General features: G+C 44.6%; 1 long non-coding RNA gene across 2 annotated transcripts; it reads left to right on the top strand.

Annotated features, from left to right (window-relative positions):
• The first annotated feature begins 16,299 nt into the window (after positions 1 to 16,299).
• LOC311582845 lies at positions 16,300 to 22,412 on the top strand. 2 transcript variants are annotated; one of them, XR_014774271.1, is made up of 3 exons: positions 16,300 to 16,357; positions 18,870 to 19,033; positions 22,304 to 22,412. It is a non-coding gene; the product is annotated as an uncharacterized lncRNA (long non-coding RNA). The 2 variants fall into 2 exon arrangements; XR_014774272.1 differs by having other exon boundaries at positions 16,316 to 16,490.
• Positions 22,413 to 27,562: the final 5,150 nt, after the last annotated feature.

Below are 27,562 nucleotides of genomic sequence, written 5' to 3'. Positions count from 1 at the left end.
AGACAGAAAAATGAGACCAATGGGACGTCTGGTTTCTTCTGATGTTCAGGCTGCTTGGAAAGCATTGAAAATGCAGAGAACCAAAATGTGAGAGGTGAGACGGTCACCTTTATGGACTGGAAGAAGTTGCATGGAACACCAGACCCTTGGAAACAGAGGAGAACTAGATAGGGCATAAGGAAGGCAGTCTTTGCTCTGTTTCTGTGTAGGCTTTGACTTTAACTCACAAAGAAATACCGAGGACTTCCAGTGTAGGAACATGCTGATTATCATAAGGATTGACAACAGAGCATCTGTTAAAGAGAACTGTCAGCACAGCTTCCCCGCAGCCGCAGTACTAGACAGAGAACACTGGCAAAACAAACAGAATCCAGATATTTCCAGGGCCAGGTGTGTGTGCTCATCTTTCCTGGAAAAGTATCAAGTACAGAGCTGCATTTAAGCCTATGCTTGTGTCTATTTCCAGGGATTTCTTGTTCTAAGGTGATTTTTTTTTTCTCCTTAAAGGGCTTTGACACTGTGGCAAAGTTCTCTGTCAAGCTGGTTAAGTTCAGCTAATCTTAAAAATTTATTTATTCACTTTACATCCCAGTTGTCATCTCCTCCCTCCCTTCTCCCCCCTCCCCTACTCCTCAGAAAAGGGGAACCCCGCCCCCCCATCCACCCTCCCCAGCTGATCAAGTAGCTTCAGGTCTTAGCCTGTTCTCTTCCCCTGTGGCCTGGCAAGGCAGTCCCAGAAGGGGGACATGATTAAAAAAAAAAAAAGGAGGCAACAGAGTCTATGATGGAGATAGCAACCCCCCTCCCCTTACCAGTAGACCCACATGAAGCCTGAGCTGCCGATCAGCTACATCTGTGTAGGAGGCCTAGGTCCAGTTCATTCATGGTCCCTGGTTGTGCTTCAGACTCCACAGGCCCCTCTGGGCTCTGGTCAGTTGGCTCTTTTGGTCTTCTTATGGGGCTCTTGTCACCTCTAGCTCCTTTTATCCTTCCCCCCACTTTCCCACTAGACTCCTTATGCTTCACTCAATATTTAGCTGTGAGTCTCAGCATCTATTTCAAACTGCTGCTGGGTGAAGCCTTTCAGAGGACAGCTCTGACAGGCTCCTGTCGGCAAGCATAGCAGAGTATGATTAATAGTGTCAGGACTTGGCTCCCTTCCATGGGAGTGGGTCTTGGGTTGGGCCAGGCATTGGTTGGACATTTCCCTCATTCTCTGCTCTATCTGTTCTTTCTTTATCCCTGCACATCTTGTAGGCAGGGTAAGTTTTGGATCGAAGTTTTTGTGGATGGGTTGGTGTTCTCCTTCCTCCATTGGGAGTATTGTCTGGTTAGAGGCTGGATGAGGACCTATCTTAAATTTAGGATTTCTATTGCTGTGATGAAACACCACGACCAAAACAATTTGGGGAGGGAAGGGTTTATTTCATCTTATAGCTTGGAGTCCATTATCCAGAGAGGTCAGGGTGGAAGCTCGAAGCAGGAACAATTACAGAGGCCATGGAGGAGTGATGCTCAGTGTCTTGCTTCTCATGGCTTGCTCACTCTGCCTCCGTGTACAACCAAGGACCATCATCACCCACAGTGAGCTGGGTCCCTCACATCAACCATCAACCAAGAAGTCTGCCCACAGGACACTCTGTTGGAAGCATTTCTTTTTCAGTTGAGTTTCCTACTTCTCAAATGAGCCTCGCTTTTGTCAACCAGCCAGCACAGGACCTGAATTTGGATCCTTCAGAACCCATGCAAGAAAGCTGGGCATAGTGATGCCACATGCCAGTAAATCCAGCTCTGATGGTGGTGTCCCTGAAGAGATAGGCAGATCCTTGGAGCTCAGTGTCCTGCCAGCCTCGTTAAATCCATAAGCCTCGGGTTCAGGGAGAGGGACTGTCACAACTCTAGCCCTCTAAAACGCTCATACTAAAAAGCAAAACCAAGAAAGAACAAGAACCTCCACTGGACAAGTCCATCCAGTGGCAGGCCTTCTGTGAGTGTATGCCTGCGCGTGTTCAAAAGAAACATTTTAGACATGAACACTGTTTAAATGAAGTTAGAATGACCTGTCTTTTGCAGTCCCTGGGTGACTTCAGCACAAGTGCAATGTGAAGATCACTGGTTTTGTGAATTGATTTTTTTTTTAAGAATGCTTGTCACAGGGTATATTGGTTATTTGATGACCTCCTAGTCTCCCTTGAATGGTAGGCATTGTGTCTCATTTGTCTGTGTCTCTGGTACTCTCAAATTTATTATGTATACAGTGTTTTGCTTACATGTACGCATCCATGCCAGAAGAGGGCACTGGATCTCATTATAGATGGCCGTGAGCCACTATGTAGTTGATAGGAATTGAACTCTGGACCTTTGGAAGAGCAGCCAATGCTCTTAACCTCTGAGCCATCTCTCAATTTTTTATTTTTACATGGCTGTCTTATCCTTAGAGCGGCTGAGAACATATCAGGGCTACCACCCACCTGCACATGTCACATGGTCCCACTACGTCCACCAGTGAGTTGGTTTAGATGCTGGGATGTTTTTTCATCTTTTTCTGGTCATTTCAGTTTACAAAAGAATGAATTAAAGCCGACTTTATGATCTCAAGGAGCGTAGATGCATGTCCACATATGGTGACTTCTCTTGGTTCTCTACACTATGAGACAAGTTGTTGGTCATTGTAGAAAGTCAGAAAAAGAATTCACAAAGAAAGTAATCACCATGGAATGTCTGCATTTCCTTCCAGGCTTTGTCCTGCAGGGGACAGATTCTAGGAGTAATCAGATACCCACATCTGTAGGTGCCAGGCCCCTTACATAAAATGGCATAATTTTTGGCTATGACCTCTGTCTACTCCCTTAATTAGCTCACCATTTTTAGATTACTTAAGAGTCCTAACTCAAAATAAATGCTGTAGAAACACTTGCTATATTCTATTGTCTAGGGAATAATGACAAGAAAAAAAGTACCATACATATTCAGTGAGTTTTTAAAAAAGGTTTATTTGTTTTGTGTGTGTGTTGGTGTTTGAGTGTATACGTGTGGTACAGGTGCCTTCAGAGGCTAGAAGGAGGCAGCAGATCCCCCAGAGCGAGAGCTGCCGGCAGTTGTGAGCTACACAAGGCAGGTGCTGGAACCTGAACTCCACTGTTCTGTGAGAACAATGCACCTTCTTACCTGCTGAACCATCTGCTCAGTCCCTGAAGAATGTTGTTTCAGTATTGTGGATTAAACTCAGGGCTTTGCACACGCCAGTCAAGCACTGCACTACCACGCTCCATCCCTGTCCGATACTGTCCTATTCAGCCACATCCCTAACCCTTTTCTGAATAGTTTCAACAACAGTTAGCTTTCTGCATACATGGAGCCATGGTTCTGGTGGCTGATTGGATTACTTAAATAAACAGCCCCCAAATCTGCTGTTACTTTTGGTAACAGACAAATTGTATTTCTCCCCACCATTAAAAACTGTTTATGAGGAGCGGGAGAGATGGCTCAGAGGTTAAGAACACTGTCTGTTCTTCCAAAGGTCCTGAGTTCAAATCCCAGCAAGCACATGGTGGGTCAATACCATTTGTAATGAGATCTGGTGCCCTCTTCTGGCATGCAGGCACACATGCAAACAGAATACTTGCTGTACAAATAATAAATAAATAAATCTTTAAAAAAAACTTTTTATGAAGCTGGGCCATGGTGGTGTACACCTTTGAGGCCAGCCTGGTCTACAGAGTGATGCCTTGTCTGAGGTCAGCCTGGTCTACAGAGTGATGCCTTGTCTGAGGCCGGCCTGGTCTACAGAGTGAATTCTAGGACAAGCCGAGATACACAGAGGAACCTTGACTTGAAAAAAAGTTTTAAAAGTTTTCATGGATTTAATTTCAATAGTTTTGTCAACTATTTCATCTTATGAAAATATTGTGAGCTTAAAATACACCTCATGTTTCTGGACATCCAATTTCGTTCTTTCTTTTTGGTTTTTCAGGACACAGTTTGTCTGTGTTACCCTACCTCCTTTGCAGACCAGGCTGGCCTTGAACTCACAGAGATCCACCTGCCTCTGCTTCCCGAGTGCTGGGATTAAAGGTGTGCGCCATGACCAGCTCTTCTTTGACATCCAGTGTCTAATCTGCTCTTTTGAGTGATGTATTTGCATATGATAGGACATTTCTGCTGGTGTCAAGCGTGCAAACATTAACCTGTGGAAGATAAATCCTTCAAGCAAATGAAAAAGTACTGGGTCACAAGTATAAGCGTTTCCAAGGCTCCCTTTTCCTTTAGGTACAATTTAAAATGTACCTATGATATCGGAGATGTGATATCTGTCTGCTTATGGTCAAGTAATTGTTCCTAAGAGGAGAACCTTGCCACCATGCTCCTTAAGGAAATTGGCTTTGAGACTCTCTTGAGGCGGAGCTCCTCAAAGATTCGGCCATCTATCTGGTTCTTGCTGGATTTACTGGTCTGAGTTTCATTTGCATCTGGCTAGAGGTACAACAAAGACCCAGCAGCCAGGAATGGTCCCCTGGCTCAGCAGAAGTGAGTGACTAGTGGGACTGAGTTTAGCTTGCCACTGGGCTGCCAGCCTCAGCTGCTGGTGTCTGTGCCTTTTGCTTCCAATTTCTCCTCGGAGCTGAAGTAACATGGGTGTGAAGTCTTGATGTAGCAGGGACATCCTTTCATTTCAGGCAGAGGATAATTTATATAAAAGGAAATGTCCGAAACTGAATTTTTATATATTTAAAGAATTTAAGCTATTTACCCAGAGGCAGAAATGGTTTGAGGCTTAGGAAAAACCATCTTGGATAATTTGAAATTCATGCATTATTATTAGATTCAAAGGCACATCTTTCTTTATCTGCACTACACCCATCTAACTGTAAGAGAAGCTTCCAAGGGGGTTTGAATGGACTTTTTATTACTATTTTTTACTGTAAAGAAATGGCACCCCTTAAAAAAAACTCCAAACCCTTGATTTTTCACAGTAGCCAGATTGCAGCAAAGAACTAATGCTATAACAAGTGATATTTACCCACATATTTCCCAGATGAAATATGCTGTATTTAGGTCTATCTTCTGATAAAGAAACACACACACATACACATACACACACACACACACACACACACACACACACACACACACACACACACCCCAAAAACAAAATAAAAAAACAAAAAACAAAAACTACAACAACAGCAGCAACAACAACAAAAACAAAAAACCAAAATCACTGCAAGGGTTAAGGGAGGTGAGAACGAAAAGGCCAGATGCAGAGAATGTGAGTGACTGTATATAGAAGGCTCATTTGGGATGGAGTAGAGCATCGATGTGATGAGCTTGGAGCCGCCTAAGACTTAACTCAGCATCTCAGTGTTGCCTTGGAGACCCGATGAGTCCTTCTGAACTAGCCACACTTGCCTTATCCATGCTTGGGAGTGGAGGGTCCCCTGAGCGTCATCCCAGACATTCCTTCCTTGGGAAATGTTAGGATTAACAAACAACAACAACAACAAATTCTGTTTAGTGTTGCTGTGTAAATTCTATCACCCTCTCCCCTCCTTCCTTCATAATTCTTTCCCCCAGGGTAAAAGAAGGTGGGGGTTTTGTTTGCTTGTTTGTTGTTTATTTTGTTTTTGCATTCACCTGACTTTGAATTAAAGACAAGAACTGACTCTTGCAGCGACTGAGAGCCTAGATTGCTTGTGTGGCCTGCCGGAGCATCTCCGAGCTTGCACTTTTTTTTTTTTTTTTTTTTTTAGAATCCCATTAAATTTTATTCAGGAGTCCCTTCCCAGCCAAATGTATTGTTTCCATGGATACAATTAATGGGGAAAGCAATTTATAAGACTGATGTAAAAAATGAGCACTCTCTCAGCCCCCCTGCTGGTCGCATTTAGAGACTGGAGGAAGGAGGCCTAGGTCTGGCTGAAGCTCCTGAGGGAAGCACAACAGTGAAATTCAGAGGCGGAAGTGTCTGGTGAAGTGTAAGGAATCACCCAGAAAGATGTGAGGAAGAGGGAAATGTCATCAGATTGGGACATCTCTTCACGCACTTCCTATTTACAGAACAGCAGTGCGTGACAACCTTTAAAAAAAAATCCCTAAAACAATAGAAGCCAAGGCATCCCTTCCCTTTTCATGGATGAAAGGGGGTATTTGGTGCAAGACAGGCGGAGCCAAGATAGGCTGGGACCGTGGAGAAAGCCACGTCATTAACTCACACCCTGATATGTAAAGTTATTAGGACCCATTCAGATTTTCTCATTTTATATCTTTATCTCTTGAAAAACACGGTGAAGTGACGTGGCATCAGTCACCTCACCACCTAAAACGTTGAAGTGAACTCTGGTTTTATAGGCATCTAAAGATGTCTTACCTGGCCTGCTACACCAACCTCCAAGCTGCTGAACCCCAGCTCAGGACCAGAGAAAATATCTAGAGAGATATGATGTAAAACCCCAGCCCTCAGGGTATGCAGCTTACGTAGTTGGAATGACTGCTAGGGATTTGTTGTCTGTTTTCTTCTTTGCTCACTCTGGCTTGAGGAAAGAAGTAAGTCCGAACTACTGTGCTGCTTTTAATAGCACCTTGCAACGATGTGTCCACTAAGAAATCACTCCTTTCTTACTCTCTTGGACAATTAGATCCCTTCTGGAGTCAGCCAGTATAGAAGCAGAGAGTGTGGATGAGTCACTCAGAGGGTGAATAAGTGCAGTTTAATTGCTGACAAGCAAACATACTTGGGAAACTATTTGTTTATATTTAGCACCCCAGCTGCCTTGTTTTGTTGACTGCCTCTAAGATGCAGTTGTAAAACGTTTCTTCCCTGCAGAGGGCAGTCTGCCTCCACAAAACAAACCCCAGTGCCCAGCAGCAGAGAGTGCGGAGACCACGCGTTGTAATTATTTTTAAGCTGTGAATGTAAATAATTCCCCATTTTTTCCCCCTTTTGGATGGGGCATAGGAGGAGGGTGGAAAAAAAAACCTGTTCTACATTGGAAAATTATAGATTGTGCATAGCTCGTGTGTGTTTTCCTGTCGTCCTTTTGTATATTGCCTTGCTGACCAATTTTTTTTTTTCAAAAAGGAGATTGAATGCATTTTTGAATAAGCATTGAGCGAGAGATAACAAGTAAGGTCCCAGATGGAGGGGGCCATGGTAGTTAGGAAAATAAGAGACCCATCAGGCTGGGCTGTAGATTAAAAAATACACTTATAATAAGAACTTGAGAGCCCGCAAATTGCCCCACCAGTGCGACCAAAGCAAAACACCACAGGCTGTTAGGTTTTTAAATACAGAAATTAATTCTCCTTTAAAGAGGGTTCTATCAAAGGCTGGAGGTATTTAATCTGGAAAGTGTGAGAAAATAGATGTTTCTCTTGGTCATAATTCTCTCCTGTTTGATGTGTGTCTCTGGCAGGGAGGGAGAGGAGTAGATTAAATAGAGGTCGGGTAGTCCAGAGTAACACCGGAACCATCCCAGTAAGGATGCTCAGACACACCTAACCGATGCCTAGATAAATGCAATCCAGCAGAACCCTCAAACAGATCAAACTGCTTTTCCTGGACTCCAAGAGGAGAGATCCTTTTCGCTGACCACAAGAACAGCTCCTAGAGATATTCAGAGAGATGCTGAGGGAGTGGGAAAACAACGCTCCAAGGGACCATTTCAGTCCTTTCAGCCTCAGTGGGAAAAAACAGCCACAATCTGGGTGTAGAAATTCATACCCCCCCCCCCCAATCCCAAATATTTTTACATGATTTTTTTTAAACTGAAAAACATAAAAGAGAAATATGTAAAAGGCTCTTAATGCACACAGTCACTCGCCTGAGTGAAAATGTGCAGAAATGGGTGCCCTGGGGAAACCGCAGGAATCTGCAGTTCACACCGGGTTTTCATGATCCGCATGCAAGTTTGGAAATGGCTCTGAGAATTCCTTTCCCGCCCGCCTATTAACTTGCAAGCATTTCCCCAGCCTTTCCTAAAGCAGCTCAAAATGTGATTAAAAAAAAAAACCAAAACAACCTGTGCCTGTGATGTCCAGATGATTTTGCAAAAGTGTCATTTATTTATTCACTCCTTGCTGCATGTTTCTGCTCAGGAACAGCTACACGCCAGAAGATAAAGTGAGCACGAAGACATATTGTCTCTTACTGAAGAGGAAGACCTGGAAGTGATTTAAATTAAAAAAAAAAAAAAAAGAACAACTTATATTTTTGGAGCTGACTCTCTTAAATCTTGCAGCTGTGTCACCTGCGATTTATGACAGCTTCACCCGAGCCAGGTGGAGCAGCAGCCGCAAAATGGCAGAAAAATGACTGTGTGAGGGAGGGCTCGGACTGGTCTGGTCTCCCCCATGTGAAGTTTAATCAGGTTACATAGAGTGACGTGATCTGTCTTGGTAGCCGTTGGGAAACTCGTTTGAAAAGATAAATGATTAACCTTTCAAAAACTTAAAGCACAGAGAGACGGCAGAAGTGCAGGTGGCCCAGACGCGCTTTCAGCTGCTACAAATGTTCCTGTTGGCCTGCTGTAGTGATATTCTCCATGCAATCATGGCTCTTATGGCTAACTGGAGATATTTTTCACTGTATCCAGTAGATTAAGGTCCAAAGGCAGATTCTGTTTCGTATTGACACCATCTCCTTGTTGCCCAGGTCAACATATAATTGTACTGTTCAAGAATTATAGAATAAGACGGTCCTATGTGTCAACATGGCTTGTCTCTGAGAGTTAAAGGATTCTGTCTTGGTGAGTTAATAATGGGAAAACCCCTATTCTGTGTTATACTGACATCATCCTATCATAGTTAATATTGGCAGGCTACATAAAATGCTTTTCTAAAATTTCAAAACAAGCACAAAATATTTGGTCCTCTCCCTCTTCAGGGACAGTCCTTGGGCTGCTGGGAAGAGTGGACACGGATTTTGCTCTTTCACCTAAACACGTGTCACCTCGACTTGAGTCTGTCCTCTTGTTTGAAGTGGACACTGATTAAAACCCCGCAACATTAAACACATTGAACGTGAGAACAAATGTGCGAAGGATTTTGAAGGCTTCCCAATAGCTGAAGAAGTAGGAAATTGGACAGAAAGATTGTTCTGCTTAAAAGAAGGAGAAGGAGGAAGAAGAGGAGGAGGAGGAAGAGGAGGGGGAAGAGAAAGGTTTCCAACCTGTGAAATTCATGGGCGGTGAGTGCCACTTAATGCTGATGTAACTTAGGACAACATATGCTCTCTCTAGACACACGAGTAAATATGTGTTTGTGCGCACACGTGCATGTACAAAGCGAGGAGTCTTTTGTGTTAAACACCGTCTGGTTTCTCCTGTGGCTGGTGAGTAACGTATACCTCGTCAACTCTGTGAGTTAGTGTCTTTGCTGAATAATATGAGTTCTGCTTGCCTGCTACAAATACTTGGTTTTGTTTTTCCTGAGATCTGGGACACACACACACACACACACACACACACACACACACACACACACACACAGATGGGGGGGATGGGCAACTTTTGTCAGACTTGAAATTTTAAAAATGACACCTGAACTCGTGCATGCACATCTTCTGTGGTGATTTGAAAGCTTTGACTTTTAAATGAAGCTTTCTTAGAATTTTAGGACCAGGCTTAAGTTATATATATACATATATATATATAACATTAAAACATTTTTTCCTTTGCTCCCCTCAAAAAAATGTGCACACATGAATTTCCCAACTTGATTGGAAGAGCAGAAGCACCCAGCTTTGTAGTGCCCATCTTCGAGTGAGGGCGGCTTTATGCTAGGTTTTCCTTGCCACCTTCCGTAGACCAGTGCAAACGAATCCACACTGGGAACTTGGATTTTCCAGCCATTCTGGGTCTTTGCTGCTGCCAGACTCTTAATTCCTCTTGAGTGTATAACATTGCATTTGCTCTTATTACACCAAAGACATCCCTTGGAATGATTCCTCACTTTCTTCCCATTCCTTTCATTTGTAGATGAAAGGCCAATGCATATTTAAAAAAATATAAATAAATACAAGGTGGTTAGGGCCATTCATCACACTCCTTGTCTGCTGGGTCTTTGTGTCTGCCCCTGCTGCGTGCATTACATTACATTTCTGAACCTGGTGTGACTGCGTATTCCTTCCTAGCATTTTTCCCCCTTTTGTAGTCTATTAAAATAAAAATATTTTCATCCAGCAGAAACCTCCATTTGTTCTTCTACAGTGCTGCCCCACAAACCTTTGCAGGACAAGAAACAGTTATATGGGGCCTAATTTTGAGCATTTTTTTAAAAAAATTATTTTTTATGAGGAAATCAAAAGTATAATTGTTAAAACCCAGTGTGTCCTTTAATGTCAGAAAAGGAGAATTAAATTGCTGGTGGCAAAGCAACAGGGAACAGAGAGAGAGCGAGAAGGCAGATGCAAGGTGGGCCCTCTGGAATTGGGGGTTCGGGGCTGAGAATGATGAGGGAACACACACTTCTGAGTGGCAGGTGAAGTGTCTTTGGTTGGTGGGTCTGAGGGGGCGGTCCAGCGCCAGTGGCACAAGGGGAGCTGGACAGGCGATAAATGACAGTCCTCTAATCTCGGCCCCTCGGCTTGCCGCTGCTGTTAAACTATTTCTTAAACGTCGTCATTTGCAAATGGTCCCAGGGACACTGATGTAAACCCAGGAGGTGAACTATCACCTACATATCCCATGCTAGGATCCGAATCATTACAAGTGTGGTTTAAGGAGGAGGAGGGCACTGGCCCCCTTCGCCACCTTGGCTTCCCTTTCTGATTCAGAGGGGAAGGTAGCTAGAGGATTCCTCCTCACTGACTGCTCCCCCTGCTTCTTGGGTTGGGTAGTTATAATGGGGCACCCCGGATTAGGAACTTGAATTAAGATTGTTCTAGGCTGCTAAAAAAAAAAAAAAAAAGAGCTGTGTCCTCAGACTGCCTTCAGGGATCGGTCTGCCTACCAGAGTCCTCAATTTTGACTTTTGTCTAAGTGGCGTTTGGCAGCCCTGTGTATTTCAGGGTACAGATATGGGGCAAAAGGTCACAGAGCCCTCCCTGCTTCCATTTTAATTGGAATGTAACAGAATAGGTTTTTTTTTTTTTAAAAAGGAAAGTGCAGCGGACCTTGCCAAAACCTGGAGTTAACATCTCAGCACACAAATAGTTAAAATATCCACTCATCAGAGTATGAAGGCAGTCGCTCAGGCTGCCAGACCGGTTGACCAGTGTCAGACTACCCTGACAGAGCAGCATACCTTCATTGCATCATAAATAAAACAGACAAATTACTTCCCCCCCCCTACCGCACCCCCTCACTCCCCTTAGGATGGAAAAAGCATGAGGAGAGGGTGGGGGGTAGGGAGGATTAAGGGGGGAGGGGTGATTTGGAGAGTGTGTGTGAGGAGTGAAGAATTAGAGGGAAAGAGGGGAAAAAAAAATCCTTTCAGCCCCCCCATGAATCTCAGCGTGGCAGCCGAGAACAATGAGAAAACCAGGCAATTACCTAGAATCCCGTTCTCTTATCGAGGACATAGAAAATATATTCTGGCTTCCTCCAGCCTTCCTCCCTCCCTCCAGCCCCCCCCCCCCCCCCCGCAGCCGCCCTCCCATCCCCTCCCCCCAGCAGCTTTCTAATTCAGTTCTTTCCAGGAAGGCCCAGCAGATGTAACAAAAGGGGAGACGGTTTCCGAGGATGGGCACTCAGGCAGGACTTCAGGGCCCAGCCTATCGCGGAGGAAATGGGAAACACTTTTCCTTTTTAATTTTGTGCCTTCCCAGACTTTGATAACCTCTAATGTTGTCACAGTGAAAAAGAAAAAAAAAAAAAAAAAGAAGGGGGAAAAAAAAGCCAAACACTGATGCAGCGGGGGTGTCTTACAGCCTGAACTCTCCCCTCCCCCCTGAAAGTCGAATGGTAAGAGTACTAAAAAAAATCACCTCACCCCTATGCTAAGAGCCAGCCACATCCCACAGGCCTTGGAGATTGCAGCCTGTGGTGGTGCAGCTGGCCAATCTGGGGGAATTGTGGGATGGAAAAGGACTGACCCCAAGAGGCTCCCCATAGTCCCTGGAGGACTTCATTTTTTTGTTTCTTATGCAATTGGTGCGACTGCCAAGAGGTTGCCCTAGTACCCAGTGATTTTTCCTCTCAGGATAAAGATGTTGCTGGCCCCAGTCATCTGGCCGGTTTTATGCTCTAGACACATTCAGAAGGGCAAAATGTTGCTTCCAGGTCAAGCAGGGGCATTCGACGAACCCATCTGTGGAAAAATGACGTTGGAGCAAGAAAGCATGAAGTCTTCAGCACTTGCACTCCTTCAAGGCTAGAGTGGACTCATCCTACATCTGTTTCCACCCGCTGTCCAAGGCAGGACTCTCTTTGCTGAGGTGTTCAAAGGCGAGGCTTTCTAATGCATCATCCACACTTCTTGCCTTGACCGGTAGTTCGTAAAGGGAGAGACAGCTGCCCGGGGTGAGGTGTGGCTGGCAACTGCTTACAAAGAGTCCTCCCTGCGATCGGCACCCCTACAAAACGTGGCATGCTCGGGCTTTCCCATGGCAATGCTTACTCAAGATAGTGCTTGAAAGGGACTTAAATTTCTCCTTGGACAAACAATTTTTTTCCCCCTTGGACAAACAATTAACCAACTCTCCCAAGGTAGGAGATTGCCAAGACCATCCCCCGCCTCAGCCAGTGCTAACACTTGTTAGCGTTCAGGGCTTATTTAACCTTTTAAGTAAAGCAGACTTACTGGAAAGGCCATTGTTTCAGTGGGGTGTTGGTGTTTGGTTTCAAAGTGGATGCCTAGTGCTTTGACATCTATTATTCCTTTAAAGTGTGGTTTACATCTCAAATTATATAGTTTTCACCATATCTGTTTTCACAGTGTAGTCACGGAGGGCTGAAACCCTCCCTTGGACTTGAATCATATTCTAAGAGCTGAACATTTGGATTCAGAGTCTGGTTCAAATTGCAGCTTCGCCTCTTGATCGGTGTGGTGGTTTATTTCCTCACGTCTGTGACCTGCCAGGAGCAACTTAAGGGAGGAAGGTCTGATTTTTTGGTTCGCGGTTTCAGAAATAGAGTCTGGCGCGGTAGGGAAAGCAATGAAGGAAAATTCAGTCTGGGGTAGTGGCAGCTTGAAGCCGTAACCAGAGACACACGGGTATCATCAACATGGCTGGCTCCCTGTGACTCACACGGGTATCATCAACATGGCTGGCTCCCTGTGCCTCACATGTATATTCGGTCCATCACAGTCCCAGTGGTTCCCAGTAGCCACCAGCTGGGTAACCAAGTGTTTAAACACAAGAGTCTGCTGGGCACTTTGCACATCCAAACCATCATAGGTGGCTCCGTGTCTGGAAATGAATCATGCAGACTGAGCTTTAGCCCCTTCAAACCCCAGAGTCTGTTGAAGCTTTAGGAAAAATGAAAGCGAGCCCTATCACTTGGTGACCTCAGACGCCTGGCAGGGTTGGCTGTCTTTGCCGCTGCATGTGTGTGTTGTCCGTCTGTGGCTGTGGGTTTTGAACCCACAGACTTCGTCAACTTCAGATGAAAACTTCTGAAAAGTCATTATTGAACATGCATAGACTCCTCCCCCTCCATCCCCGGCGCCCCCACCACCCGCCATCACTATTTTCTATACTGTCTATACTTTAGTTAACGTCGTGTTAGGCATAATGTACAAGCCAGAGTTGATTTAGAGCATGTGGGAGATGTGCACGCATTATGCACAGATCGTAAATGCACTAGTAATATAATAAACTCGAATCTTCTTGGAATTTGCTATTTTTAGGGGTTGAGGGGAGGGACAAGTTAAATTCCTAAGTATGAATAAAATGAAGACATCCCCTAAGCCAAGAGACAGCGTGAGGCAGAACGACCTTTGTGACCAGTGATGGGCTTGAAAAGCCCAAAATTTGTCTTGCTGGAAACTGAAAATGGTCCAGAAGACATCCAGCCAGCCAAAAGTGTTTAGACTCCCCATTATGTGAACGTCAATGACTGGACAGTAATTGTCATGTCTACTTTTAAAATGACCAAAAGCAACCACCCTGTTTTTTTTGGTTTTTTTTGTTTTTTTTTTACACTAACGTTCTTGGTTTCTAAATACATGGCCCATGAATCAAAACTGAGCTTCAGTTTTGCAACACTCAGGACAAGCGGATAACTGGGATGTCTATTAAACATACCGAAGCCGACTCTGACCGCTCCTCTCCCTCGGTCCCTACCTGGTACTAGGTCCTCCTGGCTGGCATCCCCTGTGCCCTAGGCTGGGCTAGGCTTCCCATCCCTCATCATCCGGTCCCTAGAAGAGCTTAGCCATTTTGGCTACAGATCCTTTTGGGAGGCTTCTAGCCTCTTGGTCTCTCTGTCCTTGGCTTTTCTCTTGGTCCCCTCTTCCTTCTTCATGCCCCAACCTCTCTTTCCTCCCAAGGCCTGGTTCAATCTGGACTCTTCCAGATGCCTCTGGCTGTGCTCTCCCTCGCCTCTATGATAAACCTTCTCCTTAATCCTAACCTAGTAGAACGAGCATGTTCTCCCTCCCCCTCCCCATTTACTTTGATAAACAAGTGGAGGAAGAGGGTTAAAGATAATACGTTCTTTAAATATACATTAACTTTTTTTTTTTTTTTTACTATGCTCTTTGGGCATCTGAGATTTATTTATTTTTACATCTAGGGGCGATTACAGATCATTCTATAGGGACGTCAGGGCAGGGGCTGTCGGTTTTTTTTTTTTTTTTTTGTGGCGCTTTGCAAGGCTTCTCCCTAATGCGATGTAAAGGTTTGTAAGCTGTCATCTCCCTGCCTGGTAGGCTGTGTTTTACATAAAGCCCTTCAGCATCATTGACACTGACCTGGTTGTCGTTATCACTGCTATTTACACTCCTGAGTTAGTAGTGGTAAGTCTGAGCGGCATTAATAAAATAATTAACTGATAGAGATTTGGGATGCTTGCAACAATTGGTACCACTTCTTGACAGCACACACACACAAATGGCCTGCCATTAGCCAGCCTTTCTAGAAATTTGTTTTGCTAACCCTTTTTCTTCAAAAGACTTCTCTTACACTTTGACCTTTGACTTCCTTTTCTTTCTTCCCAGTTCCCTCTCATTGTCCCTAGTGCCCATCTTTTAATCTCCTTCCTCTTTTCTTTGCCTCCTTCCTGCTTTTTTTTTTATCTTCTTGGCCTTTCCTTCCTCCTCTTTGCCCCCGCCCTCCCTCCTTTCTCCTCCTTGCCTGCTTCCCCCTTCCTTCTGACTTCTCCATTCTCTCTCCACCCTCTTTCACCCCCTCCCTCCTTCCCCCTTTCTTCCTTCCCTTTCTCCCCATCTTTTTGCCCCCCTCCTTTCAGTCCCTCCCCACTCCCTTTTCCTCTTGTTGCCATGTCCCTGTGTGAGACGTATTCTTCACAACGTTCCATCTTCACCGCTTTTGTAGTTTACTCTGTGTTGATTGTGTGGAAATTGGCCACCGCCTAGCAGTCCCGCGCATGCTGCTCCTGCCAGTGAGCCTGAGTGGCCCAGCCTCCTTCCCTCCACAGTGCTCTGCCTTCCTGGGCTAGCTCTTCTTCACTCCCACTGTCTGCTGCCTTCTACCTCAACGCTCTCTTGCATCCTCCCAGATGCTTCCTAGGGTTCCTTTTGAAATTGATGCTAGCCTTTTGTTCCAGGCGCACTCTGAGCTACTGGGTCAGGCAGCTCGCAGCCTCCCTGGGGCAGTGCTATGATGAATTTTGGCATGGCCAGGCTGTTTAACAACTCCATTGCAGAGAGTGCCAGATTCCTCCTAGACTGAAAGGAGCTGTGATGAGCTTTTTCCAAAGGCTCCACCAGGTTCCAAAATACTAAAGATTCCCGCAGATCTCTAGAGTGTGTGGCAGTTTTTTAGAGCCACACCTACCCAATAGAAGTGAATTTTCTATTGCAAGAAATGTAGCTACCTCTGTGATCTTATTAGTTGGGGGATGGGATCTTCTTGAGACACATGTTGTTTCTTTCAATGATTTGCTATGTTTCCAGTCCCGTGAATCTTTCCACTTGCGTGATTGTCAGCTATGCCTCATCTTTATCATCAAGATAATTTACGAGATATTTACAAGTCATAATTGCTATGAAAGATTCTGTCTTTTCAGAAACTTTCAGGAAGTTGTCCATACTGAGTATACATATTTTTTAAAAGAATGACTTAGTTAGGTTATCTGTATGAGTGTCTTGCCTAAATGTATATATGTGCACTACATGTGTGCCTAGTGCCCTCAGTGGCCAGAGATGGTCTTGGATTCCTTGGAATGACAGTTGCAGGCAGTTGTAAGTCACCACGTGGGTGCTGGGAACTGAACCCAGATCCTCTGTAACAGAGGTAAGTGCTCTTTCCCATGGAGCCATCTCTCCAGCCTCCGCGACTGCATATTTTTCGAGGGTTGAACCGGTTATTTTAAAGCCAGACATTTAGAACCACTTCTGCTCGGATGTGAAAACTTATTTAAATTAGGGTATGTAGTCAGCCTTTCATATCTGTGGGTTCTGCACTCATGGGCTTTGACAGCGTACGAAAAATATGAGGGAAAGAGTTGTATCTGCTATAGACAGGGGTAGACTGTTTTTCCTTGTCATAATTCTTGAAACAGTCCACTGTAGGAAGTGTTTACAGAACAGTCTACCCAGGAGTTAAGTACACAAAAGATGGGCTGAGGGTGAATCTCATTCAGTGGTAGAGCGTATGTGCATAGGTTGTATGTAACACATTGACATTTTGTTGTTTTTTTATCAATTTCTTTTGAGACATGATTTCTCTATGTAGCCAAGGATGGCCTAGAATTCACTTTGTAACCCAGGATAGCTTTGACTCCCTAGAATCCTCTTGCCTCAGCCTCCCAAGGGCTGAGATTACAGGTCCTACTTTTTCTGACATCTAAAGATGTATTTTTTTAACAGTGTCTGTGCATATGTGTGTTTGTGTGTGTGTGTGTATGTATGTGTTTGTATGTGTATGTGTGTGTGCATGTGTGTGTCTGTATGTGTATGTGTGTGCATATGCGCGTGTTTGTATGTGTGTGTGGGTGCATGTGTTGCATGTGTACAATGGTGTTTCTGTGGAGGTCAGAGGACAACTTTCTGGAGTTGGTTCTGCCATGTGGGTTTTGAGAATTGAACTTGAGGTATCAAACTTAGTGGCGAGGACCATAACCCACTGAGCTCTCTGGCTGGGCCGCTCTTTGAAGTGTTGTTGAAACATCACTCTGCCGTTTTATAGGATATCTGCAGATTTTTGCTGTGGTATTGAGACTTTAGCTTTAAAAAATCATTTTATCTTTTGTTTTCCTAGCACCTGACATTGAACCTAGGACCTTGCATATACTAGGATATACCATACCGCCCGGCTACATCTCTAGCTCCCTTTTCAGGATAATTTGTATTTGAATTTATCCAGCCTGGCCTTGAACTTCAGAATTCTCCTGCTCTAGCTTCCTGAGTAGCTGAGATTGTAGGCCAGGCCCAGCTTCTGTCTCCTTCCAGCTCCTGAAACAACATGGTCACTAAAAAGCAATTGATGATTTTTAAAAAAGATGTATTTATGTAGCTATACAGTGTTTTGCCTACATGCACACATGCACACCAGAAGAAGGCACCAGATCTCTTTATAGATGGTTGTGAGCCAGCATGTGGTTGCTGGGAATTGAACTCAGGACCTTTGGAAGAGCAGCCTGCTCTTAAACTCTGAGCCATCTCTCCAGCCCGCAAATGATAGTTTTTAATTAAAGCAACTTTCATGCTGTGTAGCCAGAGAAAGCAACACCACTGGGGACCTTTCCGTGCTATTCATAAATAAGAAAACATGTAAAGCAGCGGTTCTCAACCTGCTGTAGCGACCCCTGGGGGTGGGGGATGGGGCATCTAATGACCCTTTCACAGAGGTCTCCTAAGACCATCAGAAAACACAGATATTCACATCACAATTCATAACAGTAGCAAAATTACAGTTATGAAGTGGCAACAAAAGTAATTTTATGGTTGGGGGTCACCACAACAGCAGGCACTTGTATTAAAGGGTCGCAGCGTCAGGAAGGTTGAGGGCCTCAGCTTCGAACTTAGTTTGTGTGATCACACTGTGTGCCTGTCACAAGACCTCTTTGTAAAACTGGGTTCTGCCTTTGGACTTGAGTTCACGGTGGTCCCCGCACCTCCAAGGCCCCACACCAAGCATCTCTACAATAAAAAGAAAATGGGAGAAAAGCACATGTCTCTGTGTTTTCACCGCCCGAGATGAGTGCACTTAGGGAGGATAACTTGGGCGGAGTTAATAGTCTCCTCTTCCTTATTCTTTCTGGAATTCATTAAGTTAATATACTGTTGCCTGCATGGGGCTCCTGCTTTGAGTACAGTTAAATGCCTATTTAGACATGTCACTGACCAACTGATGCAAGGAGGTGCACGAAGTGCGGCTGGCTGTGGAGGCAGAGGGGGAAAGAAGTGTCGCTCTTATATATGTTTTTTTTTTTTCTCTTAAAAATGTTTCTTAAAAATCCCTTGCAGCTGGCAGAAGGCTAAGGTTTCTCACACTCCGAAAGGCAGTCAGGCCATAAATAACCCAAGCAGGCAACCTGGAAAAAAATAATGCTTTTCTAGGCTGTCCACTGGGTTCAGGACAGATGCCAGCCTGGCGAGTGTGCTCACGTGGCACGGAAGGTCGTGTAAATGCAGTGTTAGCATGAAGCCGGGCAAACATTTCCATTTTACTATTTATTTATTAATTTATGTTTGTTATTGTTTTTGTTTGTACATTTCCATTTTTATTATTTATTTATTTGTTTCTTTGTTTTTGTTTTTCTTTTTACATTTCCATTTTTAATCTCCACGCTTTCAGCTCACAGGTTAAGGGGCAGGTGGGGCGGGGAAAGGTGAAGAAAGATGTTTGCAGAAGAACTTCAACGTGGTGTCATCTTGTTCTGTGTGACAGATTCTTTTCCCCAAGAAGCCGACAAGGATATTGAACCAGAACTTGCTGTGGAACTTTCCAGAATTTGTTATGATTATGGTACTTAGGGATGGGACTCAGTGGGCAAAGAGGAGCCGTACTTTCTTCATTTGGAACACGGAAGAACTTGTGTTGGTGCGAGGTAGCTCAGTCAGCAACTGCTTACCCAGCCCCTATTGGAGGTGGGGGGGGGGCACCTGAGCTTGGTGGCACATGCATGTAGTCCTAGCATTAGGGAGGTGGAGACAGGATGACCTTCAGGGCTTGAAATACAGCCAGTTTAGCACTCTCATAAAATCCAGGTTGAGTGAGAGACCCTGCCTCAAAATAAAGTGAACACTCAAGGAAGATACCTGACATTGCGTTCTGGTTTCCGTGTCTACACATGCATGCATACCTTACCCTTGCATTCAAGAACATGCTTACACACAAAACAAAACAATGGGGAAAAACAATACCTAGTGACGAAGTGGTTTATCCATCCTTTAAGGCAACACAGGATGTTTGGTCAGTGTGCTAAGTATAGGTGTGCTGGGAATCATGGGTGCTTCTGTAGTCTCCTGGGTACTTCTGGGGAGCCACTTGACTATTGATACTAGCTGAGAAGTTCAGCTCCTCCCCTGCTGTAGGCCCTTCACAGATTTTAAGCTGGGGTCTCCCAGCCTCCTTGGGAGCAAGGCTCAGCTGAAACCAGTCTTCGCCTGCATTGCTTTCCTCTGGAAAGTGGGCACCCTGCCTCTCTTCCATGCTCTCGGGGTGGGGGGTGGGGGCAGTCATGCCAAGGCCACAAGAGAGAATGAAAGTGTGCTACACATTCACACTGGGTGTGACTTTGGACAATTCACTTCCTAGGTGGGAAGAAGGAGCTGGTCTCCCTCAGCTCCTTCCTTATTTGGCTGACTCTGAACTCAGTCCAGATGGGCAAGAAGAGCCTTTTATGTTTTGCGCTCAGTGCATTTGTAGCATTGACAGATGCAGCAGGGGAGGGAAAACGAGTGGGTTTGGGTCGATGGGAACCAGAGTCAGAATCTTCGCTCTTTCTCAAGTTGAGCCCCCCTTCCCTTGCACACCGCCCCCACCCCCCACCCCCACCCCCGCACCCTGCCACTAGTTGACTCCAGTTCCTGGCGGATTGAGATTCATGTGTCTCCAAGAGCAAACCTCTGCCTTGGTGTACCCTGGTACAGAGAGAGAGCATCATTCCTTGAGAGCCCAGAGAGCCTCATGAGATGTCCCTGCAGGTTTACCACGGGGTCCAAGATCTAGGCTGTGGCTCCCGCCGTGAAGCCAAGTGGGGATGGGATAATGATTAAATACTTGTCACCTGCCACGTGTCACCTGGACCTGCTGCTGCTGCTGCTGCTTCCTCTTCCTCTCCCCCTCTTTCCTCCTCTCCTGTCTCCCTTCCTCCCTCATTTTCTCCTCCTCCTCCTCCTCTTCCTCCTTCTGCTGCTGCTGTCACTGTGGTTTAATTGTAGAGTCCTTTTTGTTGTTGTTCTTCTTTGTTTGTTTGATTGATTGATTGATTGATACAGACTTTTTGAAGGAAGTCACTGTCTCCTGAACTCTGAAGAACTAATATTTTTCCATGGTTGCATTGTTCCAGACACACTGTTAGGATTCTGTATGTTGTTATACAATTAAATACCTCCATGGGGAGGAAGGTCTGAACAGTTGGCCTTTAAAATACCAACTTATAAGTCCCTCTAAACAAAGGAGTACAGAGAAAAATCAAAGACAGAAAGCTATTTTCAATTTGTTTTCTCTGTGGGGAAAAAAAATGAGTCACGTATTGCCCTTGTTACTTTTCTTTGTGTGAGAAAATACTCGACAGAAGCAACTTAAGAGAAAGAAAAGAAACTTTAAAGAACACGTATGCTTCCATGAGTTTATATGTGCCATGTTTGTGCAGGTACCCAGGAGGCCAAAGGGTATGTGTCAGATCCCCAGAACTGGAGTTACAACTGTGAAGCACCTTGTATGGGTGCTAGGAACTGAGCACAGGTGCTCTGGGAGAAGAGAAAGTTCTCTTACCTGCAAAGCCTTTCTCTAGACGTCACTATTAGAATGTGGTTCTAGACAGGCTCAAGAAAAGATGAAGCATTTTATTTATTTAAAAATTCTTTTCTGTGTATGTATGTATGTATGTGTGCATTGTGTGTATGTGTGTATGTGTGTAAATATGATATATGAGCACACGTGTTCTGGTAAGTGAACCTGTGTATATATTCAGAATCCAGAAGAGAACCTTGGGTGTCCTACCTCATTGGCCTCTGTCTTTTCTCCTTGAGGTAGACTCTTTCAGTGACCCTGAAGCTAAGCTGGTGGCCAGCAAGCCCAGCTTGCTAGTTTCTGGTCTCTGCCAACTACAGCACTGAGATTACGGGGGGGGGGGGGGGGGGCTTGTGCAGCCATGCCCAGCTTTTGACCTGGATGCTGGGATCTGAGTTCAGATCCTCATGTGAGCACTGTTACCCATGGAGCCATCTCTCCAGCCTCTGGTTTCGGCTCACAGTTTTAGAGATGTCAGTTCATCATGGCTGTGTCCATATAGTTTGACAGGAAGTAGAAAATTCAGATGGATAGACCAAGAGGCAGGTATAACTCTCAAAAGTCCATCCCCGCAGTGACCTACTTCCTCCAGCCTGGCCCCACATTTTGAAGGATTCCTAGCCTACCAATAAAGTCCCGCTGGTAGGGATAAGTGCTGAAAATGTGAGCCATGTGGGGGCCACCCCAGACCCAAACCATGATACCTAACTCAATATGTCATCCATCCATCCACTCACCCACCCACCCGCCAGTGGGTGCCAGTGTGTCCAACTCTATGTCTGTCTGTCTGTCTATTTATGTCCATTTACCATCCATCCATCCATTCATCCATCCACCCATTCATTCATCCATCCATTCATCCATCCACTCACCCACCCACCCGCCTGCCTGCATGCCCACCTGCCCACCCACCCATCTGTCCATCTGTCCGTCTGTTTGTCTGTCCATCCGTCCATCCACCCATCCACCCACCCACCCATCCATCCATCAATCCATCCATTCATTCATCCATTCATCCATTCATCTACTTTCCCCACTCAATAACAATGCACTGGGCATTTCCTTATGCAAAGTATTCATGGTGCCACAGGGAAATTTAAGAATTGCAAGGCCTGGACTTTATCTTCTGCAGAGGTTCACCCTAATATGTATCATGTGTTATAATTTTCATGCATGTCAATCACATAGTAGTCTAGATCAAGAGGGTTTTTTCCTTTAGTTTTTTTTTTAAACGGTGAAATGAAACCAATGACTATATTTGCTTTTCTTCTTTTTCAGACATGATGAAAGTTGCAACTGATTTTAAGTTAAAGCGCATTTGACTTTGAATGTTGAAGAAGACTTTTTATTGTACCATTAATTCAACAAATAAAAATTACAGACTGTGTGCGCTCTGGGTGATTTTAAAAGGAATAATTCTTTTAAGCAACAGGTTGTGAACTGAAACTTCGCTTAAATTATAGTTGAAGCCCAGAATCTTTTGCTATTTCTTTGCAGATCAAAGACCGAGAGTATACATACTTACGGCAAAGATGTGATCTGCAGCACAGAGTATTGCTGTGCCCCTGAGAGAAGAGCAACATTCTAACAGTGAGGAGCTGCTGCTGTTACCGTGTTGCTCCTGAGAGGACCCTTTACTTTCCCCAAAGTGTAAACTAGACCTTCTAACCTTTGCTTCTGCAGCCAGCAGTAATTGAGAATTTTTTTTATCTTTGGGGGGAAATGTCTCAAATATTTCAAGAATGGCAAATGTTGGCATAGCACTTATTTATATTATTATTATTATTATTATTATTATTATTATTATTATTATTATTTATTTTTTTTTTTTTAGCTTTAGTGTTAGGGAAGAGGAAAGGAATAACTGAAAACTATTTTCTTGTGCCAGTGGGATGGCTCAGTGGGTAAAATGCTTGCCACCAAATCAGATCACCTGAGTTTCATCTGTTTATATGGTATAAAATAAATAACATATAATAAAAAATTGAAAAAGAACATTTTCTAAAATGAACAATAACAGGAACAAATTTAATGGGGAGATCAATGGGATGGTCCTGCAGCCATGAGCATTTCTTATGTTTGCATTTTATTGGATGATTTTGGAAGCAAATTTATTTTGTGATCCCTTTTTGAGGGTTTTTTTTAAGTTAACATAGTTTTAGTTCAATATGTGTGTGTGTGTGTGTGTGTGTGTGTGTGTGTGTCTGTGTCTGTGTGTGTATGTGTCTGCGTGTGTTTGTACACATGCTCATGTAGGTATGCATATGTGTATATGTGTGGATGTGGACTTTAGGTGTTGTGCTGGCTAGTGTTTTGCCACCTTGATACAAGCTAGAGTCATTTTGGAAGAGATAAGCTTAATTAAGAAAATGCCCCCACCAGATTAGCTTTTGGCAAGCCCGTAGGGCATTTTCTTGGTTGATGATTGGTGAGGGCAGACCCAGCCCATGGTGGACGGGGTTGCCCCTGGGCAGATGGTCCTGGAGATTATGAGAAAGTAGGCTGATAACTAGGCAGTGGTGGCGCATGCTTTTAATCCCACTATTTGGGAGACAGGGGCAGGCAGACCTGTGAGTTCGAGGCAAGCCAGGTCTACAGAGTGAGTTCCAGGCCAGCCAGGGCTACACAGAGAAACCCTTTCTTGATGCCCCTTGCCCCGCACTCCCCAAAAGAAAGTAAGGCTGAGCAAACTACAAGCAGCAAACCAGTAAATAGCACTTCTCCACGGCCTCTGCATCAGTTCCTGCCATCAGGCTCCTGGAATGACTTTCATTCATGGTTGGTAGGATAAATGTGGTGAAGGTGGAGGTACCTTTGATGGACTGTGCCGAGGTGTGCTCCTAAGAACTTCCTCCACTCAACAGATCTAGTGTGAGAGGTTTATTAGGGGAGAGCGGGGAGAGCTAAAGGTCTTTCTGAGTGGGGACATGAGGGAGAGAAAGAGACAGGCTGATAGACAGAGAGAGGAAATGAGAGACAGCGGGTGGGGGAGATCTGGGGTGGCTGGATCCTTTTAAGACACACCTGGCACACCTGGTGGCAGCAGGTGATGACGCAAGCTGCTGCAGTTAGGTCCCTGAGAGCAGGCCTGTGGAAATGTCTGATTACTAACAACGATGAAATGTGGCATTTTCCTGAAGTTCCTTTTGGTCACGGCGTTTTATCACAGCAATAAAATCCTAACTAAGACAGGCGTCTACCATAATGGTTTCTTTTTTGAGACAGAGTCTCTCACTGCCTGTGTGGGTCAACTTGGCCAGGTCAGTCCCTGGCCACCAAGCCCAGGGATCCTATCTGCCTTCCCACCACTGGGATGACAGGCGCGCACCTCTGCGCTTGACTTTTTCACGTGGGAGCAAGCTCAGGTCTTCATGGCTGTGTGGCAAACACTTTATTGACCTAGTTCATCTTGTAGTTTGGCTTATAATCAAATGGAGAAATCCAACACACAGGCAAGAGGACATTCTCATCAGTTAGTAATGCCATATAGCTCAGGTGGGTGTCATAGGTTGTGGTGTTATATAGGTAAATCTCAGTGGGAGTTTTATAACTTTACTGTCACCCAAGGGTGACACTGTAGGTAAAGGCATCTTAACAGAAGGGAGATTTACAGAACCAAACCAGAAAGGAAAACACCATAGAGCGGTTCTTATTTTCCTAAGCACAGTTTTTACATTTGTATGTCTTCTAAAATGGCACTATGATTTTTTAAGCACTGAATTTGACAAGCAATAGGTTTAATTACTGCTGAGCATATGAAATAAATGAAATATATATACATACATATATATGCACATAATACAAGAGAGCTGGCATCTAAATATTTAGCTTTCACCTTCATGAGATATTTGTTAACAAAGTTTCATAAGGATTTAAAAATCACTACCTATCACAGTTGTACCTCTAATAAACTAATTACATTTGTTGTTTCTACTCTATAATTAGGGATAATTACACTAATTGCATAAACAGATGCTAACCAGCACGGAATTACTTTATAAAATAAGAGCATTTACACAATAATAATGCCATTAAAAAACATAAGCCCCCCAAAAGGAGACAAAGGACATGCCACCAGGAAGTTCTGTGAGGGATTAACTGTCTGGGACCTAGGTATAATAGAGACCCTGTCACCGGCCCATTACCCTAATGCACTCCGTTCCTCTTAGATATAGTATGTTTAAATCCGGGCTGTGAAATTTCCAGGCCTTTGTGCCTTTGTCTCCCCCACCTTAACATTTTTAATGTAGTTTTTGTTGTGTAAATCTATATAAGTGCCATCACCCATCAGCTGTGACATCCGATGGCACAAGGCCGACCCAGTCTGCATGTATTAGGGCTTTTTTTTGTGTTTGTGCAGGGAAACCACTTAAACAAATTCCAGCTGAAGGAATAAACCTGTAAAAAAGAATACATTTTCCCCTGTCTCTGAAACAATAGCTCCGTGCTGACTCCATGCCCACGAGGAGAAGAAATCGCATGGAAGCAGAAAGTTCTTTTCTTCCAGAAGGCAAGGGGGAAAGTAACGAAGAGGACTTTGACTTCTGGACGAAATAAATCTCTTGATTTATCAGCTTAAAGGTGAGGACACAGTCTAGAACGCACGAGGGAAAGACTCTGTGAAGGGATTGCTAAATTTTCCGTCGCCCGAAAAAGAATCTGAAATAACAGAAAACAATAGTGACAACTCACCAATTCCACACAAAAACACTGAAGCCTCCAACCAGGCAGGAGCCCTCTGGACATGCCTTTGTAGCTCTTTGAAACTCTGCAGGTCTGTCAGTGCTAGACACTAGTAAACCGAACACGGGAGGGCTTTGGATAGGGGTAAACCAGCGTAGTTAAAATACAGTGTTCGTGTGTGGCAGCTGACCTTCTGTGTCGCCTGCGAACCGTGGCTTAGGAACTTGAGACTTGTTACTGGACCCACCTAGAATAGGATTTGCCATTGTTGACAATGAATTTGGAGCTGAAGGAATGAGTGAGGATTTCGGCCTTCGGTTCCTACCACTCTGGGAGTTGTACACTGTAGAGGTGCAGGCCTTTGTCCCTTGACTCTGTACCCAGTGACTGGAATGCAGTTGAGAGCATGTGGGACTGAAGAGATTGTCTCAAGTAAAACCGGACAACTTTAAAATGGGAACCTAAGCATCTTGGATTCTCCAGCAATAAGCTGTACATAGTTGGCAAAAAGAGGAGAAATAACTCCTTGCTGCGCTGGCTGATGTTACAGGGATTTGGGCTCAACGGGCAACTGATGAAGGGATATAGGAACAAAAGGAGGAAGAGAAAAAATAATATCAGGGACAAGTAGAAAGAAATAGCTCCTAAGAGAAGGTAGGGTTTAAGCTTTGGTTTACCCGAAGGCTTGATAATACTATTTGAATTTTGGGACGGTGCTTTATTTTCTTTGATTATAAGACACTGTGTACCGCTAACATTCCGGAAATGATAGATTGGCACAGTAGAAGACTCGGAAGCCTTCGATAAAGTGCTACTTGCTGCTGCCCAGGATGCCCGCTGCTCTGCAGGGGAAAAGCCCATTCCCCATTGTTGTGGTTTCAGTGTGGACCGTCCCCTTGGGCTCACATGGTCGAACACTTGGTCCCCAACTGGCGGGCTTGAGGCTTTCTCTTCCAGGTTCGTTTTCTGTCTGCTGAGTCCGGGGTGCAATGTGACCCGCCATTCTCCTGTTCTGTCCTAAGCCTTCCCTGCCGTTGTCATGTCTTCTCTACCACGGTAGACTGTAGTCCTTTGGAACTGTGAGCCAAATAGAACCTTTCTCCTTTAAATTTGGTTTTGAAGTATTCTTATCACTGCAAAGAGAAAGTCATGGTAACACACATACCTTCCCAGCAAAGAGTGGTCTGTAAAGCCTACTTTTCATTTCTCTCCTCTCTCTCTGTCTCTCTGTCTCTGTCTCCCCCTCCCTCTCATATTTTTGAGACAGGGTCTATCCCACACTCGCTTTGTAGACCAGGCTGGCCTTGAACTCACAGATATCTGTCTGCCTCTGTCTCCTTGAGTGCATGGATTAAAGGCATGCACCACCCCGCCTGGCTACTTTTAATTTATTTACCATACATAAGCTCTACGGCGAGAGGATTGTTATAGGTCTGCATGCAAAGAAGTCCTTCCTAAAAGGAGACAGGCCAGAGTCTACAGCACCATTCTCAAATTCCCTACTGAGAAATGGGGGACAGTAAGACAGCTCAATAGGGAGAAGAGAGGGATCAGGAGAGAACTTACAAATGCTTAAAATTAAAATACATACATATACACATTTAATTTTATGTGTATGAGTGTTTGTCTACATGTATATATGTGCACCACTTGCGTGCCTGGTGCCTCGGAGGCCAGAAGAGGCTATTGGATCCTCTGGAACTGGAGTTGCAGGTGGTTAGGAGTCATTATGTGGGTGCTGGGAGCTGAAGCTAGGTCCTCTGCAAGAGCAGCAAGTGGTTTTTAACTGCTAAGCCATCTCTCCAGCCCATGGTTTAACTTCTTAAATTTATATCGATTTGGGGCACACAACAT

Source organism: Acomys minous (assembly GCF_964271855.1).
Source record: "Acomys minous genome assembly, chromosome: 14".
Lineage (NCBI taxonomy): Eukaryota > Metazoa > Chordata > Mammalia > Rodentia > Muridae > Acomys > Acomys minous.
This window is presented reverse-complemented; position numbering and strand designations above follow the sequence as displayed.